This window comes from Toxorhynchites rutilus, chromosome 3 (genome assembly GCF_029784135.1).
Source record: "Toxorhynchites rutilus septentrionalis strain SRP chromosome 3, ASM2978413v1, whole genome shotgun sequence".
Classification (NCBI taxonomy): domain Eukaryota; kingdom Metazoa; phylum Arthropoda; class Insecta; order Diptera; family Culicidae; genus Toxorhynchites; species Toxorhynchites rutilus.
Window position 1 is genome coordinate 122,359,444 of NC_073746.1, and position 19,514 is coordinate 122,378,957.

Below are 19,514 nucleotides of genomic sequence, written 5' to 3' on the forward strand. Positions count from 1 at the left end.
AAAAAATCACGAAAATTAGTTATTTTTCGACCATCAAGACAGGAGTTTCCCCCTAAATCTCTCAAGTTGCTGATGAACATTTCAATTAATTACAAAATTACAAAATTTTCCTACGATCAATCATAATCGATTGAGCATTAATTTCAAACACTGAATGAATAGTATTTTGTTTTCAAAATAACATTTCATACTGCATTACAGTTCATCGTTCCAGTATTTTTATGAAGCTGTTGGATTTTCTCACCACTGCATAGATAGCTATATATTGATTAATGTGATTTATAGTATTCTGAGTGACATAAAAGCTTTTCAAAATACAGTGAATAGCTTTTATCGTTGCGGGCTTAGGCAATGTTACTAACTTGCAATAGGAGGAAATAATCATATATTTTGATGAAATGGCTCTGATAACTGATCGAAAGTTATGACTTTTCGAAGCGAGCGCTCGAAACGGTTTTTTGATTAGCATTCGGAGAGGTTTTTTACATCGTCAGGACGGTAGGTAAATTGTTGTCTGATAGATGGTGTATCCCATTTTAATAGGAAATCAAGAGTTACCGAATATCTTTCAAAATCTCTATGATTGTCGTTGTCGTAACGGGATGATGCATCCATCAACCCCAATCATGTTAACAATGTTGGGTGGAATTGTGTCCAAACAGGAAATAGATGATTTAGTGCTTTCATCAAAAATTGGAATACTCAAAAATTATAGGAGGTTGTGTTCAAGACACGACCGCATTGTTGATGTAGAACTACGCTGTGGTTTAATTCAAGTCGCTTGTTTATAACTGCGGATATTATTTTATAATGCTACGAAAATTTTAAAATAACCATTCTACCGATTTGATCGTCCTCAAATGTTTTTTTTATTGTAGAATCATTTGACGATAATTGTTTGATGATTGATGATTTTGCTCACTGAACAATACATGCTCGAGATAAGCGCAGCTGTCATTCTTAGTGGAGAAAGTTTTGCTACTGGCAAGCGAAACCAAATCACATACAAAATTTCAGAACGACATTTACTTTCCTGGTGACTAAATAACCGAAATAAACTCTATCTGTTAATCTCAACAACCTCGATAAGAGTAGCACTGCTTCATTATGATCAAGATTAGCGCAAATGCATATAGTTGAGAGCAGTTTTGCGACTGGCATGCGAGCCAGTCGAGCATTAATAACTTAATATAACTTATAGAATAGCTTGATATTCCCTAAATAATTTTTTGGTGGACAACCTTAACACCTGCTTCACCATAGCGTCAGTTCAATGCATTGATGACAGAAAACAAACAATGTTACCTTGTTGGAAAAAGGCTAAATATTTGCTTCAACAGAGCTTCATTACCAATACCCTAGCGTAAATATTTCCCTCCCGCTATCTCCCCTTCTTGTTTATATTTGTCATTACGACTGCATAATTTGCAACACAAAACAATCGTCAATCATAGCATAAAAAATTAGGCGATTGTTGCATCGTTACAGGGCCAATTCACACGGGAGCAGATACAAATGGGGTTTCAGCATAGCGAAGATGCACTATTTTTACGTACGGGTTATGAAGCTTGAACGTACGCACACAAATATCCATATATCGATGTCTTGAAGCAACTAAATATACACACACTTATCTCCGTTTTGCGCTCTTCTCAGCAGAAGCCCTTTCTGTTAATATTGCTGTCATCCTTTGTGGAGGGAGTTTTCCTACCGTCCAAATCACTGACAAAATTCCAGAACATTTATTTTCTTGGTGAGCTGACGATAGCTTAGCTTGATGATTCCCCACACAATTGTGAAGCTCAGAACCTTAATGCACTGGCGACAGTTTGATGCAATAATTGCAACGCCAGAAACATCAGCGAGTGAGTAATTTGATCGCGTCCACAGTTTAATCCGAAACAAAGACATGTGATGACGCAAAACAAGGAAGAACAAGCGATATTCACTGCTTTGAAAACAGAACTTTACTGAAAGTTTGTCTTCCTTTCTTGCTTGAGACTTTAAACTTCTTCAGTTCATTCGTCTCTAACCTTCAAAAAGGCCCTTGGAAAACTTTACTTTATCCATAATCAGGGTTGCCAACTATAATTTTAAAAAATCAGGGAGAATGGAAATAAAAATCAGGATAAATCATGATAGCTTATATTGGATTGCACGAAAAGTTAATGCCGATTTTTGGGAAAACAAAAACATAATTTTCAATCAAAGCATTATAGTTTAATTTTATATCCATAGTTCTGTTTCACAATCTTTTACCATCTTTCACACAGCTTAAATATTCTATCCTCCCAGAACATGTTTGCTTCCTCGTCGAAGACAGTATATCTTCCTTCGGGCGAAGACCGGATATGTAAAAGAATTAATAAGCCTGGTATAAATCCTCGCATAAGCGGAAATGCTAGTGTTTCACCTGACTTTTTTATCGTTTATATTTTTTCCGCAAACCCCACAGCAGTGCAGAGTTGCAGAGAAATCAATATTCAAATTTTCATTGAATTCATCATCCATACTTTGGAATGAATCTTTACTCGACAAATGAGGAAATCATATCAGCAGTGGAAGACTTGTTGAATTCTTCCTATTTTTTATGATATCTAGTACTGTTATAGATATATTTACAATAGTCCCATCATTAAAGTTGATTCTACTGTGAATCAGATGAACAAATTATATATAAAATCTTTTTATATTGACTGTGGATTCAAAAATTTTCTCTTGATTTATTTTGGAAAACCACGAAACAGTTGAGGGTGGAGATAAAAAGGTTAAGTACAGATTTGCGTCTAGAGAATTTAACTTAATGTATGTTATATAAAAGTTCGATCCGGAGAACTATCATGAAAGAAAACTTTGGCATGGAAATCAGTATATTTATTACAAATATTGTAAAGAGTACAAAAATCAGGAAAAATCAGGATCATTTCAGAAAAATCAGGATGAAATGAATGTTCATCAGGACATCAGGAAGCGTGCTAAATAGTCTGGTAAATCCTGAAAAATCAGGAAGGTTGGCATCTCTGTCCATAATATTACTCCTCTACCCCCATTGCCTTGAGAAAGGCATTCGATCCCTCTCCGTCCAGCTCGCCCAGCAACGATGTTGTTCAGTCGATTTCCTCATGAAGAATAAAAGTTTGCCTTAGCGAGATCCACTGTTTATACTCTAGGCAAATATTCCCCTTCGTTCTTCTTCTTTTCCTTTGTTCACGGAGACTTCAATCTTACGATTTCCCCTTCGTTTTTTTTCTCTATTATAGTGACTTTCAACACATTTCGGCTGGTTCGTCACTTTTACTTCCATTTTTGGAAGAATGTCGGGAGTGATAATTGAACTCGTGATCTCTGCGTGAGAGGTATGAGGTTGAGAGGTTGCTCGTTATTGATAGCTCTGTTCGGGAAAGCACACAAACAGGCAGAACAAATGTTTGAGGAGATGGGAATGCTTCCAATTTTCGTCAATTTGAACCATATACAGACTATGGGATTGTAATGTATAGCAAATCAAACAAATCTTAGGGAATTTCCGATTCGTTTGGTATGTAAATCGCCAAAATCCGTTCACAGCAAAAATAGTTATTAACGTTAACTTTATTTCATAAAAACGTGACCATTTTTCTGATTTGGCACCCTTAATGAAAGACGTTGTTCTACGTCAAAAAAAAAATGAAATATTGAAATTCATTTTAGGGACTACTACTGTACTACTCGTATTAAAATCAATAATTCGTATTTAAATGTCTTCCTAAACCTTTTTTTTTGATATGTGATTTTTCTAGAATTTGAACAGTGTTGCGCGATACAAGAAATTTTATTTCCAAATTTTTAATTGTTGTAAGAATTTTAAGACCCAGTACAGGTCGGACTCGATTATCCGGAATTTTAGACTCGTTTTTTCGGAGTATTTTGGTTTTGTTTTTTTTTAATTTGTTGAATAATTTGTTAATATACTTTATTAATATGATTATTTGAACAAAATTATAAATTAAAATGAATACAATATTTAAAAATATTCAAACATATGATAATTTAATGAAACATGGATGTAGCTAAGATGAGGTCCGTTTAGTATGTTTAAATTCGGTTATCCACAGTGTACCATATATAATATGATCATTCGAATTACCATGGACGTAGTGAAGAAAAGACGGGTGGGTAATGTCGGGGACATAACCGGAGTGACGTAGGACTATACAAAGGGGACAGTTTTTGTTAAATATATATTTTAAATATATTGTTTTATTTTCTTCTCCTACGTGAATACCTACCTATCTACCTGAAAAATGGATTAGTTTACTGTTTACTCTTTATGAATATGTTGATGGTTCTGAAAAGAACCTTTGGTGTTGTGTTTTTGTTATCACTCGATATTCCCATCTTGTTCGGTTAAACCTTCCTGTTTAGCTATTGCGTTTGCCACTCGCCACAGCTTTCACAGTTGGAAAATTTCTTCCCATCCAGCTTGTGACATGTTGTTCAGTAAATTACATTTAATGCGACGTGCCGGAGAAACACTTTGCCACTCACTGAAACTAATTGTTGCCTTGATGAGCGCCGAACCGAAGCTGCTCTGTACTTGATGCGGGTTTTCTGATTGTCAGAACAACTGCCAAATTCACATACTCATCAGATCCTGGCAAAAAACAAATTATGAAAAAATAAATTTGTGTTTTATTATTATTTTGGATAATGTTTTAGAAAGCATTGAACTGTATTTCCTAAACTCTTTTTTGGAAGGTTTGATGGCCCTGAAAAGCGCCTCTTTTTATGGAAAGGTTCCAATTTAGTAAACTTTGTACTCGTGGTTTTGAAAAAAACCATTTCGAACGCCCTCGATGCCGCCTTGTTCTGGATTTGCCACCAAAGCAGTTTGTATAAAGAACAAACTTTTTTCTTCTGCTACCTGATGCCGTTTTGCGATTGCGTTTGCCACTAGCCACTCGCTGCAACTGCCTGTTGTCTTGATGTCCACCGAACCGAATGTGTTCTGTTCCGATTGCGGGGTTTCTTATCGTCGCGAGCAGCTTTGCCAGCTAACTCGATCACTTCGGCGGCCGAAACTATATAACGCCGGCTAGGTGGACTGGTGCACTGGTACTAACGCGCTCGGCCTAGCTACCCTTGCGGGGAACTCCAGACCAACGCGCTCGAATCGCGTTGCCGTTGCCGGATTTTGCCTTTCCCTTCACTTTTCCTCCTTTGCCATGTCCATACATGGCTGCTTGGGTTGGTTTGTTGATGTGTTGTGATGCGAATCGATGTGGTTAGTGATCCCCGATAATCGTTCGATTAATCGATTAATCGAATACTTCCTACAGAAATCGATTATTAATCGAACGAATACTGCGCAACCAATAATCGAAGCGAACGAATAATTAACGTCGATTAATCGATTCAAACCCAGAGAACAAAAAAACGTACGGCCGCTACAGTTTTATCCTGCAATTCAATCATTATCTTTGACGCTCCCCTAAACCCGTAAAAGCAGCTCAACGCCGTCAACGCGAATTGAACTTCGTTTACGCGTTCCAGGTGGAATGACACTTTTTTGATTTTACATGGCTCTCTAGCAAATGAGAAATATTAGTCTAACTAATTATTTCTCTCAGTGTGACGATTAATCGATTAATCGATTATTTGGGGCGATTAATCGTATCGAATAACGAACTGCTGAAAATTATTCGATTAGCTGATGAACGATTCATTTCAAAAATCGGGGATCACTAGATGTGGTGTACGGTTTGAATGAGAATGATCGTTGCGGCAGCGGAGCGGGGATTTTTAAGCTGACTGACTGGCTCGAGAGTTACGCATGTGTGAGACTGCGACCAATGTTTCGTTCATTTTTTTCTTATTCCTTTCCAATCGTGCTTCATTCTATTTCGCTGCTGCTCTGGTTGCCCGTTTTGGTCGGTACGATTTGAGGAGCACAAAATGGACCAATCAAAAATGGGCACATAGTGCATTTGGACAATGCTTGATATTTCACAATTATTCAATTATTTATCTCAAGAAAAATGAAATGGTATTCGTTATGATAAATGCGTAGATATATTTCCTATCAATTGATGCAAAAACCTTTGCGATCTATTGAAAAATGCTCGAGTTAAAAGCTTTCCAAATCTTGCATTTTTTCCTACTTGTTCAGTGCCTAGATTTCCATTTCACCCCCTATATCTTCCGGTTAGACGTAGTCCTACGTCAAAAGGAGAAGTTGGGGATGGAGTGTTGAGATTGTTGCAAAGAATACAAACTAAGTGAAATACTTTTGAATCCGCTTGGATAGTTCTTTGATTTATTGGATTCCCAAAAGTTGTCTAATTAGCATCTTCATATGTTACGATGTGCTCCCGTGGCCGAGTGGTTAGCGTCTAGGATTGGGTGATCTTGGATCGATTTTCAGAAGATCGATCTTTTCCATTTCGATTTTCGATTTTTTGAATCGATTCATCGTATCCAAAACAAATCGTGAAGATCGATCTTTTTCCTTCGTTTTTTTCGATCTTAGGGGTTTTTTTTCACGTCAACAATTAGAATGTGCGGGATAGTATCGAAGGCTTTCGCGAAGTCAATATAAACCGCGTCAACTTGCCGCCTCTCTTCAATTTCTCTGGACAGTGCGGTGACGTAGCACATGAGATTCGTGTCACCACTTGGATAGCTTTCGAGGATGTCAAATTAGTGATAGTGAATAGGATTGGCGTTCTTGGATCGATATTTAGACGATCGATCTTTTCCGATCTTCGATTTCCAATTTTTCTATTCCGAAAAATCGCGAAAATCGATCTTCTCTTTCTAATTTTTTTGATCGTAGAAAAAAAAATGTAAATTTGTTTCTCATTGAACATCGATTTTAATTTCACCAAATCTCGTTCTCTTTCAAGGTTGTCAAATTAGTGGTCATAAACTTAGGAGAGGCAGTTTTGTGGGTTTGGTAGTTACGAAAAAGTGGTCAGAAGTTATTTTTACTTCATTACATTTATTAGGCTGACAATGAAAATTGTGACGAGATGGATGGTGCATCAGATTCAGCTACAGCATTCTTTTCTAGAACTGAGACTACTACCAATATTTCGACTAAACGCCAGACGTATGACACGGTTGGACTCAACGGGATTACTGTCAGCGTAGTTCTGGATGAATATCAGTTGTTGAATTTCTAATAATTGATAATAATTTCTAATAATTGATTTATTTAATTAAATAAGCGGTTAATAAACGGTTCGAGATGAATACCTGACATACATTTTTTTGGGTTTTCAAGTTTTTTTTGTGATTTTCATTCTGAGCATCAAAATGAAATGCTTTTGATGTTTGAATAGAAATGTGAAATGTTTAATCCATAATTCGAAGAAAAAATAACACTTACACAAAACAAGTAAATAAATTGAAAAAAATGTATTCGATTTTCCAATGATCGATTCAACAAAGATCGATTCTTCTTCTGAAAAGAACCTTTGGTGTTGTGTTTTTGTTATCACTCGATATTCCCATCTTGTTCGGTTAAACCTTCCTGTTTAGCTATTGCGTTTGCCACTCGCCACAGCTTTCACAGTTGGAAAATTTCTTCCCATCCAGCTTGTGACATGTTGTTCAGTAAATTACATTTAATGCGACGTGCCGGAGAAACACTTTGCCACTCACTGAAACTAATTGTTGCCTTGATGAGCGCCGAACCGAAGCTGCTCTGTACTTGATGCGGGTTTTCTGATTGTCAGAACAACTGCCAAATTCACATACTCATCAGATCCTGGCAAAAAACAAATTATGAAAAAATAAATTTGTGTTTTATTATTATTTTGGATAATGTTTTAGAAAGCATTGAACTGTATTTCCTAAACTCTTTTTTGGAAGGTTTGATGGCCCTGAAAAGCGCCTCTTTTTATGGAAAGGTTCCAATTTAGTAAACTTTGTACTCGTGGTTTTGAAAAAAACCATTTCGAACGCCCTCGATGCCGCCTTGTTCTGGATTTGCCACCAAAGCAGTTTGTATAAAGAACAAACTTTTTTCTTCTGCTACCTGATGCCGTTTTGCGATTGCGTTTGCCACTAGCCACTCGCTGCAACTGCCTGTTGTCTTGATGTCCACCGAACCGAATGTGTTCTGTTCCGATTGCGGGGTTTCTTATCGTCGCGAGCAGCTTTGCCAGCTAACTCGATCACTTCGGCGGCCGAAACTATATAACGCCGGCTAGGTGGACTGGTGCACTGGTACTAACGCGCTCGGCCTAGCTACCCTTGCGGGGAACTCCAGACCAACGCGCTCGAATCGCGTTGCCGTTGCCGGATTTTGCCTTTCCCTTCACTTTTCCTCCTTTGCCATGTCCATACATGGCTGCTTGGGTTGGTTTGTTGATGTGTTGTGATGCGAATCGATGTGGTTAGTGATCCCCGATAATCGTTCGATTAATCGATTAATCGAATACTTCCTACAGAAATCGATTATTAATCGAACGAATACTGCGCAACCAATAATCGAAGCGAACGAATAATTAACGTCGATTAATCGATTCAAACCCAGAGAACAAAAAAACGTACGGCCGCTACAGTTTTATCCTGCAATTCAATCATTATCTTTGACGCTCCCCTAAACCCGTAAAAGCAGCTCAACGCCGTCAACGCGAATTGAACTTCGTTTACGCGTTCCAGGTGGAATGACACTTTTTTGATTTTACATGGCTCTCTAGCAAATGAGAAATATTAGTCTAACTAATTATTTCTCTCAGTGTGACGATTAATCGATTAATCGATTATTTGGGGCGATTAATCGTATCGAATAACGAACTGCTGAAAATTATTCGATTAGCTGATGAACGATTCATTTCAAAAATCGGGGATCACTAGATGTGGTGTACGGTTTGAATGAGAATGATCGTTGCGGCAGCGGAGCGGGGATTTTTAAGCTGACTGACTGGCTCGAGAGTTACGCATGTGTGAGACTGCGACCAATGTTTCGTTCATTTTTTTCTTATTCCTTTCCAATCGTGCTTCATTCTATTTCGCTGCTGCTCTGGTTGCCCGTTTTGGTCGGTACGATTTGAGGAGCACAAAATGGACCAATCAAAAATGGGCACATAGTGCATTTGGACAATGCTTGATATTTCACAATTATTCAATTATTTATCTCAAGAAAAATGAAATGGTATTCGTTATGATAAATGCGTAGATATATTTCCTATCAATTGATACAAAAACCTTTGCGATCTATTGAAAAATGCTCGAGTTAAAAGCTTTCCAAATCTTGCATTTTTTCCTACTTGTTCAGTGCCTAGATTTCCATTTCACCCCCTATATCTTCCGGTTAGACGTAGTCCTACGTCAAAAGGAGAAGTTGGGGATGGAGTGTTGAGATTGTTGCAAAGAATACAAACTAAGTGAAATACTTTTGAATCCGCTTGGATAGTTCTTTGATTTATTGGATTCCCAAAAGTTGTCTAATTAGCATCTTCATATGTTACGATGTGCTCCCGTGGCCGAGTGGTTAGCGTCTAGGATTGGGTGATCTTGGATCGATTTTCAGAAGATCGATCTTTTCCATTTCGATTTTCGATTTTTTGAATCGATTCATCGTATCCAAAACAAATCGTGAAGATCGATCTTTTTCCTTCGTTTTTTTCGATCTTAGGGGTTTTTTTTCACGTCAACAATTAGAATGTGCGGGATAGTATCGAAGGCTTTCGCGAAGTCAATATAAACCGCGTCAACTTGCCGCCTCTCTTCAATTTCTCTGGACAGTGCGGTGACGTAGCACATGAGATTCGTGTCACCACTTGGATAGCTTTCGAGGATGTCAAATTAGTGATAGTGAATAGGATTGGCGTTCTTGGATCGATATTTAGACGATCGATCTTTTCCGATCTTCGATTTCCAATTTTTCTATTCCGAAAAATCGCGAAAATCGATCTTCTCTTTCTAATTTTTTTGATCGTAGAAAAAAAAATGTAAATTTGTTTCTCATTGAACATCGATTTTAATTTCACCAAATCTCGTTCTCTTTCAAGGTTGTCAAATTAGTGGTCATAAACTTAGGAGAGGCAGTTTTGTGGGTTTGGTAGTTATGAAAAAGTGGTCAGAAGTTATTTTTACTTCATTACATTTATTAGGCTGACAATGAAAATTGTGACGAGATGGATGGTGCATCAGATTCAGCTACAGCATTCTTTTCTAGAACTGAGACTACTACCAATATTTCGACTAAACGCCAGACGTATGACACGGTTGGACTCAACGGGATTACTGTCAGCGTAGTTCTGGATGAATATCAGTTGTTGAATTTCTAATAATTGATAATAATTTCTAATAATTGATTTATTTAATTAAATAAGCGGTTAATAAACGGTTCGAGATGAATACCTGACATACATTTTTTTGGGTTTTCAAGTTTTTTTTGTGATTTTCATTCTGAGCATCAAAATGAAATGCTTTTGATGTTTGAATAGAAATGTGAAATGTTTAATCCATAATTCGAAGAAAAAATAACACTTACACAAAACAAGTAAATAAATTGAAAAAAATGTATTCGATTTTCCAATGATCGATTCAACAAAGATCGATTCTTCTTCTGAAAAGAACCTTTGGTGTTGTGTTTTTGTTATCACTCGATATTCCCATCTTGTTCGGTTAAACCTTCCTGTTTAGCTATTGCGTTTGCCACTCGCCACAGCTTTCACAGTTGGAAAATTTCTTCCCATCCAGCTTGTGACATGTTGTTCAGTAAATTACATTTAATGCGACGTGCCGGAGAAACACTTTGCCACTCACTGAAACTAATTGTTGCCTTGATGAGCGCCGAACCGAAGCTGCTCTGTACTTGATGCGGGTTTTCTGATTGTCAGAACAACTGCCAAATTCACATACTCATCAGATCCTGGCAAAAAACAAATTATGAAAAAATAAATTTGTGTTTTATTATTATTTTGGATAATGTTTTAGAAAGCATTGAACTGTATTTCCTAAACTCTTTTTTGGAAGGTTTGATGGCCCTGAAAAGCGCCTCTTTTTATGGAAAGGTTCCAATTTAGTAAACTTTGTACTCGTGGTTTTGAAAAAAACCATTTCGAACGCCCTCGATGCCGCCTTGTTCTGGATTTGCCACCAAAGCAGTTTGTATAAAGAACAAACTTTTTTCTTCTGCTACCTGATGCCGTTTTGCGATTGCGTTTGCCACTAGCCACTCGCTGCAACTGCCTGTTGTCTTGATGTCCACCGAACCGAATGTGTTCTGTTCCGATTGCGGGGTTTCTTATCGTCGCGAGCAGCTTTGCCAGCTAACTCGATCACTTCGGCGGCCGAAACTATATAACGCCGGCTAGGTGGACTGGTGCACTGGTACTAACGCGCTCGGCCTAGCTACCCTTGCGGGGAACTCCAGACCAACGCGCTCGAATCGCGTTGCCGTTGCCGGATTTTGCCTTTCCCTTCACTTTTCCTCCTTTGCCATGTCCATACATGGCTGCTTGGGTTGGTTTGTTGATGTGTTGTGATGCGAATCGATGTGGTTAGTGATCCCCGATAATCGTTCGATTAATCGATTAATCGAATACTTCCTACAGAAATCGATTATTAATCGAACGAATACTGCGCAACCAATAATCGAAGCGAACGAATAATTAACGTCGATTAATCGATTCAAACCCAGAGAACAAAAAAACGTACGGCCGCTACAGTTTTATCCTGCAATTCAATCATTATCTTTGACGCTCCCCTAAACCCGTAAAAGCAGCTCAACGCCGTCAACGCGAATTGAACTTCGTTTACGCGTTCCAGGTGGAATGACACTTTTTTGATTTTACATGGCTCTCTAGCAAATGAGAAATATTAGTCTAACTAATTATTTCTCTCAGTGTGACGATTAATCGATTAATCGATTATTTGGGGCGATTAATCGTATCGAATAACGAACTGCTGAAAATTATTCGATTAGCTGATGAACGATTCATTTCAAAAATCGGGGATCACTAGATGTGGTGTACGGTTTGAATGAGAATGATCGTTGCGGCAGCGGAGCGGGGATTTTTAAGCTGACTGACTGGCTCGAGAGTTACGCATGTGTGAGACTGCGACCAATGTTTCGTTCATTTTTTTCTTATTCCTTTCCAATCGTGCTTCATTCTATTTCGCTGCTGCTCTGGTTGCCCGTTTTGGTCGGTACGATTTGAGGAGCACAAAATGGACCAATCAAAAATGGGCACATAGTGCATTTGGACAATGCTTGATATTTCACAATTATTCAATTATTTATCTCAAGAAAAATGAAATGGTATTCGTTATGATAAATGCGTAGATATATTTCCTATCAATTGATGCAAAAACCTTTGCGATCTATTGAAAAATGCTCGAGTTAAAAGCTTTCCAAATCTTGCATTTTTTCCTACTTGTTCAGTGCCTAGATTTCCATTTCACCCCCTATATCTTCCGGTTAGACGTAGTCCTACGTCAAAAGGAGAAGTTGGGGATGGAGTGTTGAGATTGTTGCAAAGAATACAAACTAAGTGAAATACTTTTGAATCCGCTTGGATAGTTCTTTGATTTATTGGATTCCCAAAAGTTGTCTAATTAGCATCTTCATATGTTACGATGTGCTCCCGTGGCCGAGTGGTTAGCGTCTAGGATTGGGTGATCTTGGATCGATTTTCAGAAGATCGATCTTTTCCATTTCGATTTTCGATTTTTTGAATCGATTCATCGTATCCAAAACAAATCGTGAAGATCGATCTTTTTCCTTCGTTTTTTTCGATCTTAGGGGTTTTTTTTCACGTCAACAATTAGAATGTGCGGGATAGTATCGAAGGCTTTCGCGAAGTCAATATAAACCGCGTCAACTTGCCGCCTCTCTTCAATTTCTCTGGACAGTGCGGTGACGTAGCACATGAGATTCGTGTCACCACTTGGATAGCTTTCGAGGATGTCAAATTAGTGATAGTGAATAGGATTGGCGTTCTTGGATCGATATTTAGACGATCGATCTTTTCCGATCTTCGATTTCCAATTTTTCTATTCCGAAAAATCGCGAAAATCGATCTTCTCTTTCTAATTTTTTTGATCGTAGAAAAAAAAATGTAAATTTGTTTCTCATTGAACATCGATTTTAATTTCACCAAATCTCGTTCTCTTTCAAGGTTGTCAAATTAGTGGTCATAAACTTAGGAGAGGCAGTTTTGTGGGTTTGGTAGTTACGAAAAAGTGGTCAGAAGTTATTTTTACTTCATTACATTTATTAGGCTGACAATGAAAATTGTGACGAGATGGATGGTGCATCAGATTCAGCTACAGCATTCTTTTCTAGAACTGAGACTACTACCAATATTTCGACTAAACGCCAGACGTATGACACGGTTGGACTCAACGGGATTACTGTCAGCGTAGTTCTGGATGAATATCAGTTGTTGAATTTCTAATAATTGATAATAATTTCTAATAATTGATTTATTTAATTAAATAAGCGGTTAATAAACGGTTCGAGATGAATACCTGACATACATTTTTTTGGGTTTTCAAGTTTTTTTTGTGATTTTCATTCTGAGCATCAAAATGAAATGCTTTTGATGTTTGAATAGAAATGTGAAATGTTTAATCCATAATTCGAAGAAAAAATAACACTTACACAAAACAAGTAAATAAATTGAAAAAAATGTATTCGATTTTCCAATGATCGATTCAACAAAGATCGATTCTTCTTCTGAAAAGAACCTTTGGTGTTGTGTTTTTGTTATCACTCGATATTCCCATCTTGTTCGGTTAAACCTTCCTGTTTAGCTATTGCGTTTGCCACTCGCCACAGCTTTCACAGTTGGAAAATTTCTTCCCATCCAGCTTGTGACATGTTGTTCAGTAAATTACATTTAATGCGACGTGCCGGAGAAACACTTTGCCACTCACTGAAACTAATTGTTGCCTTGATGAGCGCCGAACCGAAGCTGCTCTGTACTTGATGCGGGTTTTCTGATTGTCAGAACAACTGCCAAATTCACATACTCATCAGATCCTGGCAAAAAACAAATTATGAAAAAATAAATTTGTGTTTTATTATTATTTTGGATAATGTTTTAGAAAGCATTGAACTGTATTTCCTAAACTCTTTTTTGGAAGGTTTGATGGCCCTGAAAAGCGCCTCTTTTTATGGAAAGGTTCCAATTTAGTAAACTTTGTACTCGTGGTTTTGAAAAAAACCATTTCGAACGCCCTCGATGCCGCCTTGTTCTGGATTTGCCACCAAAGCAGTTTGTATAAAGAACAAACTTTTTTCTTCTGCTACCTGATGCCGTTTTGCGATTGCGTTTGCCACTAGCCACTCGCTGCAACTGCCTGTTGTCTTGATGTCCACCGAACCGAATGTGTTCTGTTCCGATTGCGGGGTTTCTTATCGTCGCGAGCAGCTTTGCCAGCTAACTCGATCACTTCGGCGGCCGAAACTATATAACGCCGGCTAGGTGGACTGGTGCACTGGTACTAACGCGCTCGGCCTAGCTACCCTTGCGGGGAACTCCAGACCAACGCGCTCGAATCGCGTTGCCGTTGCCGGATTTTGCCTTTCCCTTCACTTTTCCTCCTTTGCCATGTCCATACATGGCTGCTTGGGTTGGTTTGTTGATGTGTTGTGATGCGAATCGATGTGGTTAGTGATCCCCGATAATCGTTCGATTAATCGATTAATCGAATACTTCCTACAGAAATCGATTATTAATCGAACGAATACTGCGCAACCAATAATCGAAGCGAACGAATAATTAACGTCGATTAATCGATTCAAACCCAGAGAACAAAAAAACGTACGGCCGCTACAGTTTTATCCTGCAATTCAATCATTATCTTTGACGCTCCCCTAAACCCGTAAAAGCAGCTCAACGCCGTCAACGCGAATTGAACTTCGTTTACGCGTTCCAGGTGGAATGACACTTTTTTGATTTTACATGGCTCTCTAGCAAATGAGAAATATTAGTCTAACTAATTATTTCTCTCAGTGTGACGATTAATCGATTAATCGATTATTTGGGGCGATTAATCGTATCGAATAACGAACTGCTGAAAATTATTCGATTAGCTGATGAACGATTCATTTCAAAAATCGGGGATCACTAGATGTGGTGTACGGTTTGAATGAGAATGATCGTTGCGGCAGCGGAGCGGGGATTTTTAAGCTGACTGACTGGCTCGAGAGTTACGCATGTGTGAGACTGCGACCAATGTTTCGTTCATTTTTTTCTTATTCCTTTCCAATCGTGCTTCATTCTATTTCGCTGCTGCTCTGGTTGCCCGTTTTGGTCGGTACGATTTGAGGAGCACAAAATGGACCAATCAAAAATGGGCACATAGTGCATTTGGACAATGCTTGATATTTCACAATTATTCAATTATTTATCTCAAGAAAAATGAAATGGTATTCGTTATGATAAATGCGTAGATATATTTCCTATCAATTGATGCAAAAACCTTTGCGATCTATTGAAAAATGCTCGAGTTAAAAGCTTTCCAAATCTTGCATTTTTTCCTACTTGTTCAGTGCCTAGATTTCCATTTCACCCCCTATATCTTCCGGTTAGACGTAGTCCTACGTCAAAAGGAGAAGTTGGGGATGGAGTGTTGAGATTGTTGCAAAGAATACAAACTAAGTGAAATACTTTTGAATCCGCTTGGATAGTTCTTTGATTTATTGGATTCCCAAAAGTTGTCTAATTAGCATCTTCATATGTTACGATGTGCTCCCGTGGCCGAGTGGTTAGCGTCTAGGATTGGGTGATCTTGGATCGATTTTCAGAAGATCGATCTTTTCCATTTCGATTTTCGATTTTTTGAATCGATTCATCGTATCCAAAACAAATCGTGAAGATCGATCTTTTTCCTTCGTTTTTTTCGATCTTAGGGGTTTTTTTTCACGTCAACAATTAGAATGTGCGGGATAGTATCGAAGGCTTTCGCGAAGTCAATATAAACCGCGTCAACTTGCCGCCTCTCTTCAATTTCTCTGGACAGTGCGGTGACGTAGCACATGAGATTCGTGTCACCACTTGGATAGCTTTCGAGGATGTCAAATTAGTGATAGTGAATAGGATTGGCGTTCTTGGATCGATATTTAGACGATCGATCTTTTCCGATCTTCGATTTCCAATTTTTCTATTCCGAAAAATCGCGAAAATCGATCTTCTCTTTCTAATTTTTTTGATCGTAGAAAAAAAAATGTAAATTTGTTTCTCATTGAACATCGATTTTAATTTCACCAAATCTCGTTCTCTTTCAAGGTTGTCAAATTAGTGGTCATAAACTTAGGAGAGGCAGTTTTGTGGGTTTGGTAGTTACGAAAAAGTGGTCAGAAGTTATTTTTACTTCATTACATTTATTAGGCTGACAATGAAAATTGTGACGAGATGGATGGTGCATCAGATTCAGCTACAGCATTCTTTTCTAGAACTGAGACTACTACCAATATTTCGACTAAACGCCAGACGTATGACACGGTTGGACTCAACGGGATTACTGTCAGCGTAGTTCTGGATGAATATCAGTTGTTGAATTTCTAATAATTGATAATAATTTCTAATAATTGATTTATTTAATTAAATAAGCGGTTAATAAACGGTTCGAGATGAATACCTGACATACATTTTTTTGGGTTTTCAAGTTTTTTTTGTGATTTTCATTCTGAGCATCAAAATGAAATGCTTTTGATGTTTGAATAGAAATGTGAAATGTTTAATCCATAATTCGAAGAAAAAATAACACTTACACAAAACAAGTAAATAAATTGAAAAAAATGTATTCGATTTTCCAATGATCGATTCAACAAAGATCGATTCTTCTTCTGAAAAGAACCTTTGGTGTTGTGTTTTTGTTATCACTCGATATTCCCATCTTGTTCGGTTAAACCTTCCTGTTTAGCTATTGCGTTTGCCACTCGCCACAGCTTTCACAGTTGGAAAATTTCTTCCCATCCAGCTTGTGACATGTTGTTCAGTAAATTACATTTAATGCGACGTGCCGGAGAAACACTTTGCCACTCACTGAAACTAATTGTTGCCTTGATGAGCGCCGAACCGAAGCTGCTCTGTACTTGATGCGGGTTTTCTGATTGTCAGAACAACTGCCAAATTCACATACTCATCAGATCCTGGCAAAAAACAAATTATGAAAAAATAAATTTGTGTTTTATTATTATTTTGGATAATGTTTTAGAAAGCATTGAACTGTATTTCCTAAACTCTTTTTTGGAAGGTTTGATGGCCCTGAAAAGCGCCTCTTTTTATGGAAAGGTTCCAATTTAGTAAACTTTGTACTCGTGGTTTTGAAAAAAACCATTTCGAACGCCCTCGATGCCGCCTTGTTCTGGATTTGCCACCAAAGCAGTTTGTATAAAGAACAAACTTTTTTCTTCTGCTACCTGATGCCGTTTTGCGATTGCGTTTGCCACTAGCCACTCGCTGCAACTGCCTGTTGTCTTGATGTCCACCGAACCGAATGTGTTCTGTTCCGATTGCGGGGTTTCTTATCGTCGCGAGCAGCTTTGCCAGCTAACTCGATCACTTCGGCGGCCGAAACTATATAACGCCGGCTAGGTGGACTGGTGCACTGGTACTAACGCGCTCGGCCTAGCTACCCTTGCGGGGAACTCCAGACCAACGCGCTCGAATCGCGTTGCCGTTGCCGGATTTTGCCTTTCCCTTCACTTTTCCTCCTTTGCCATGTCCATACATGGCTGCTTGGGTTGGTTTGTTGATGTGTTGTGATGCGAATCGATGTGGTTAGTGATCCCCGATAATCGTTCGATTAATCGATTAATCGAATACTTCCTACAGAAATCGATTATTAATCGAACGAATACTGCGCAACCAATAATCGAAGCGAACGAATAATTAACGTCGATTAATCGATTCAAACCCAGAGAACAAAAAAACGTACGGCCGCTACAGTTTTATCCTGCAATTCAATCATTATCTTTGACGCTCCCCTAAACCCGTAAAAGCAGCTCAACGCCGTCAACGCGAATTGAACTTCGTTTACGCGTTCCAGGTGGAATGACACTTTTTTGATTTTACATGGCTCTCTAGCAAATGAGAAATATTAGTCTAACTAATTATTTCTCTCAGTGTGACGATTAATCGATTAATCGATTATTTGGGGCGATTAATCGTATCGAATAACGAACTGCTGAAAATTATTCGATTAGCTGATGAACGATTCATTTCAAAAATCGGGGATCACTAGATGTGGTGTACGGTTTGAATGAGAATGATCGTTGCGGCAGCGGAGCGGGGATTTTTAAGCTGACTGACTGGCTCGAGAGTTACGCATGTGTGAGACTGCGACCAATGTTTCGTTCATTTTTTTCTTATTCCTTTCCAATCGTGCTTCATTCTATTTCGCTGCTGCTCTGGTTGCCCGTTTTGGTCGGTACGATTTGAGGAGCACAAAATGGACCAATCAAAAATGGGCACATAGTGCATTTGGACAATGCTTGATATTTCACAATTATTCAATTATTTATCTCAAGAAAAATGAAATGGTATTCGTTATGATAAATGCGTAGATATATTTCCTATCAATTGATGCAAAAACCTTTGCGATCTATTGAAAAATGCTCGAGTTAAAAGCTTTCCAAATCTTGCATTTTTTCCTACTTGTTCAGTGCCTAGATTTCCATTTCACCCCCTATATCTTCCGGTTAGACGTAGTCCTACGTCAAAAGGAGAAGTTGGGGATGGAGTGTTGAGATTGTTGCAAAGAATACAAACTAAGTGAAATACTTTTGAATCCGCTTGGATAGTTCTTTGATTTATTGGATTCCCAAAAGTTGTCTAATTAGCATCTTCATATGTTACGATGTGCTCCTGTGGCCGAGTGGTTAGCGTCTAGGATTGGGTGATCTTGGATCGATTTTCAGAAGATCGATCTTTTCCATTTCGATTTTCGATTTTTTGAATCGATTCATCGTATCCAAAACAAATCGTGAAGATCGATCTTTTTCCTTCGTTTTTTTCGATCTTAGGGGTTTTTTTTCACGTCAACAATTAGAATGTGCGGGATAGTATCGAAGGCTTTCGCGAAGTCAATATAAACCGCGTCAACTTGCCGCCTCTCTTCAATTTCTCTGGACAGTGCGGTGACGTAGCACATGAGATTCGTGTCACCACTTGGATAGCTTTCGAGGATGTCAAATTAGTGATAGTGAATAGGATTGGCGTTCTTGGATCGATATTTAGACGATCGATCTTTTCCGATCTTCGATTTCCAATTTTTCTATTCCGAAAAATCGCGAAAATCGATCTTCTCTTTCTAATTTTTTTGATCGTAGAAAAAAAAATGTAAATTTGTTTCTCATTGAACATCGATTTTAATTTCACCAAATCTCGTTCTCTTTCAAGGTTGTCAAATTAGTGGTCATAAACTTAGGAGAGGCAGTTTTGTGGGTTTGGTAGTTACGAAAAAGTGGTCAGAAGTTATTTTTACTTCATTACATTTATTAGGCTGACAATGAAAATTGTGACGAGATGGATGGTGCATCAGATTCAGCTACAGCATTCTTT